The 4,314-nt window shown below is 31.7% G+C and overlaps 1 long non-coding RNA gene across 1 annotated transcript; it reads right to left on the reverse strand.

Moving 5' to 3' along the window:
- Positions 1-394: 394 nt before the first annotated feature.
- Positions 395-1,451, reverse strand: LOC142223223 (uncharacterized). The gene is made up of 2 exons (XR_012718634.1): positions 1,345-1,451; positions 395-1,279 (listed from the first exon to the last, which is right to left on the reverse strand). It is a non-coding gene; the product is annotated as an uncharacterized LOC142223223 (long non-coding RNA).
- Positions 1,452-4,314: the final 2,863 nt, after the last annotated feature.

The following is a 4,314-nucleotide window of genomic DNA, read 5'->3' on the forward strand; positions in this document are numbered from 1 at the left end:
ACTGACTTCGTTACTCTATGTTCACAAAGTAAATTGCAAGGGGAAATTCTTCTTCCTGTTACCCAATAAACACAAACGTTTGAAAAATGCTAAATTTCAACAATTTTTCAAATATTTTTTCAAAGGATTAGGGTAATATTCAAGTTGAGAAATTGTTAAGAAAATCGCGTTCTCAACAAAAAACAGACATTACCCTCAACAGTGAAATTCAACACATTAGCAATAATATCTCAAGTGTTATCCTCAAATTGAAATGCATCGCTACTCAATTATTTGTCAAACAATTTTCGATGCGAGTCAAATTCAAAATTAACATCGTTGCAAATACTTTTCAACCTAATATCATTTTAGTATGAATGATATCCCCACTTCAAATTGAAAGTCAAAGCCAAAATTCTATGCATTTTGTATAATTTATTCATTTTCATCAAAATAAAATATATAATAATACACTACACTACATAATACACTACAATACCAATTGATAAATAAAAATCTTATTAAACATATCATCAAATAAGAACAAAAAAAAAAAACAAACAACAAAACTTTAAATATCTTAAACATTATTAGTAAACACTTTCGCATTGATAGTTCGATTTCCTTCCTTTTGGTTCCTTCCTTTTCTTAAAGGCCGGTATGCACCTCTAGCGAAAAATTTCATTCCCATAAGAAATGCATTGCTGTTTATGCTAACGAAATTTTCGGTAGCGTTCAATTTCGTAAGCTGGTACACACCTCTAATGAAAATAACAGGGTTGTCAAAAGCATATTTTGGCAGCAAACATTTAATTTATTACAATCATTGTGTGCGTAAAAGTTTTAAAAGGTCTGTAAATAATAAACAATTTATTTGAGGAATATTTGGAACATATATTAACAATTTTTAAAAGCGATTAGCTGGTTTAAAATTTGTGTACACAGCCCTGTTTTTTTGTTGTAGACTTAAATAAATGTTTGCTACCGAAAATTTCGCTAGAGGTGCATACCGGCCTTAACATGCGGGCAATTTGAAATTAGGAACGTACTGGAATTGTTTTCCACCAGAAGGAATTCACAAAATATCCATTTTAAACTGATAATAGCATATGAATTAAACTGACGATGTGATGCACATTTTCATCCAGAAGTTGTAGATTTCAACAATTTGTTGTTTTTAACAATTTTAATTGGTTGCACTTGTAATGTTTCTGGAAACTTCTTGTCGATAAGCCACTCATTTTTCATTGGTCAGCTTCTAATTGTTTGCAAGAATGTAGCATCCAAAGATTTTAGCTTTCTGCAAAGAGATTTAAATTTAGTGACTTCTCTAAAGTGTTGATTTAATTTTTCATATTGACGTACCAATTATTATAAACTATTTGAAGCAGTTCCAGTTAATTGTCCACCATTTTTTCATTGGTCAGCTTTTTAATGTTTTCAAGAACGTAGAATCCATAATTTTAGTTTTCTGCAAAGAGATATACATTTAGTGACTTCCTTAAAGTTTTATTTCATTTTTTATTTTCACTTACCTATTTCTATAAACTATTTGGTTATTTGTCTAAAATTTTCCATTTTTTATTTCATGCAATTGACCACGAACTTCATTGCACAAATAAGTATTGAAAACCACATGGTTTTTTCGTTGCATTTTAGGGTAGTGTTTTGTCAAAGTTTTCTCATATTATCTTCAACACCTTTTCAAAGATTTCGTCAACATTTTGGCAAATTGGAAGTAATTCGCAAACAATTTGAAGATGTATTGAAGATGAGCTATTTCAAGTCAAGTTGAATTTATGTTGAAAATTATACTTACCCTCAAACTGAAAAGTTGTTGCATTTGGAAAACGCTCATCCTGTGTTTATTGGGTTGTAACAATAGGGCTGTTTTCTTTTTGCACTGGATACCCTAAGCAGTCACGGACTAAAAGAAAACAGAGTACTCGTTTATCCAGGACATCTCCAAAAAATATGCCACACTGTCATCAGCTGTTTAAAAACAATCAAACAAGTGAAATCTTAAATTTTTAATGTATGAAATGTTCAAATAGTTATAAATATGTACTGCTGCGATTATTCATGACACTGTATCACTTTGAATTTCATGATAATCGATAAATTTGTCACAATAAACTGCTATTGTGAATCTAAAAAGCGTCACTTTATTAAAATGCAATCTGGTAACACCGACTCGACTTGCACAGATGAGATGTTCTGGATAGAACACCAGTGCAACGATGTTCTGGATAGCCCATACAAATGCTGCATCCAGTGTTATGGTGGGTACAGTAGGTAACGGATATAAGCACATCTCATATAAGAAAATTATGCATATAAGAAAGTCATTAAAAACACCATACCCTCTTTTTCTTGTGAATAATAATTTCCTATAAGAAAAAAACGCATATAAGAAATAAAACTTGTGTATTTTACTCAGTTTCTTATATCCGTTATCCACTGTATTAAGTTTGAGTTTAGCCGCTAAAAACGTAATTTTTTCACACCCAAAGAAATTTGTTAGTAGCAGAAAAGTCTGCTAAAACAGCAGAAAGTCTGCTGAAAAAGGGACAGCAGTCATTGTTTGCTGAAATAGCAAACATTTCCTGCTATTTTTGAAGCTCGATTACACTAAAACATGTTTTATTTTGGCTAAAACAACTTAGGAGCTATCCTAACATAATTAACACAATATTTTATGAATATCTATAGTATTTGACCAAAAATCTGAATATTTATCGAATTGAGGCATAACAGCAAACAAAATGTTTGCTGATGGTATTTAGGAGCTTGTAAGTATATTACAGTGCAAAAATATACCAAAAACTACTTTTGGTTCTTAAATAGGCTTTGGAGAAAATTTTATAACCTAAAAATTTTATAAATTGTTGTTCATTACGCCCTGAAGTACAAAAATATAACAGCAGACATCGACTGCTGTTTTTAGCAGACTTTTTTCTATGAGTGCACGATTACTTTTCTTTAATAATCTATATTAAGGAATAAAAACTTTGTGAACATTTGCTTTGGGCTTTTTCCCATCATGTTATAATAAAATTTGCAACAAATACGTATAATTTCATGCATTTTTCTTACTGATTTAGTTTTCACTTTAGTGATTTTAGCGGCTAAACTCGAACTTAAAACTCACCTTTAAAAGAAAACAGCCCTAATAGTGATGGCAAAATATTGAAATCTGGCAACGCCATGAGCGTGTAGTTGAATTTATTGTGTAGCCCTGCAATAAATTAAATAAAACACCAGAGTCAATGGAGTAACAGGTGGTGATGTTTCATTACACTCTAAAATTGATAAGATTCTGACTGTGATGGAAGTAGACAAGCTGAGCTTAAAATAGACTTTATGGTTGCTGAAATTCGAAAAGAGTTCTCTGTAGCTGTTACTGACCTGCGTAAAGAAGTGGATGTTTGTAAAAATGATGTCTGTAAACGTAACGTTGTTTGTGGGAATTTGCAATGTGTCAGTTGAAATCAATTCTCTGCATAGGAAGATAAACCGACATGATATCAAAATTAATGGACTACCAGTCGGGCTGGAAAATCTTGTTGATTGTGTTGTTGCTATTGGGCGTTTTTATGATGTCCCTTGAGAAGAAGGATGTGGCCAACGGTTTCTACATCAATAGAGGTCAGTCTGTGATAGTGAAGTTCCACTCAGTCCTTGTTCGAGATGAAATTTTGTCAAAGTACTTCAAATCAAAGAACCTAAAAGTCAAAGATGATATTGGTAGTGAGCTTTGTAGCCGTGTTTACTTAGGTGATCACTTGACTCCAGCCGCTAATCGTTTGAACTTTTTATGTCGTCGAATTCTTAAAGAGAACAAAATATCTAAGTTACTGCTGCTGCATTCTGATGGCGAAATTGACTTACATTCATGGTTATGTCTCTGTTTGTGGTTATGAAGATTGTGTAAGAATACTTAACCAGTAGACCGTTGGATGGTGATGCTTTGATTACACTGTGTACTTATGATCTCGTAATATTGTTTTGTTACTATTCTATTTTTACCTATATACATTTTATTTAGTTTTATGCTAGCTGCATTATTTTTATATTATTTTTAAGTTTTTTTTTCTATAATTTAATAACTATATTCTCTTTTATAACATGGCTCCCCAAATTTTATACACATTTTGATGGATCTTGAGATAAATCTCGGCCCTTTGATCAGTAGCTCGGCCTATCTTAATAGAAGATTGAGGAATTATAGACACAATTTCACATTCGGACATCTCAATTGCCAAAGCATTCGTCCCTCTAGTTATAGTACCAAGATTGATGAGCTTAAAAACATTCTTGTTGATAATGGAATTG

Source organism: Haematobia irritans, chromosome 2 (assembly GCF_050003625.1).
Source record: "Haematobia irritans isolate KBUSLIRL chromosome 2, ASM5000362v1, whole genome shotgun sequence".
Classification (NCBI taxonomy): domain Eukaryota; kingdom Metazoa; phylum Arthropoda; class Insecta; order Diptera; family Muscidae; genus Haematobia; species Haematobia irritans.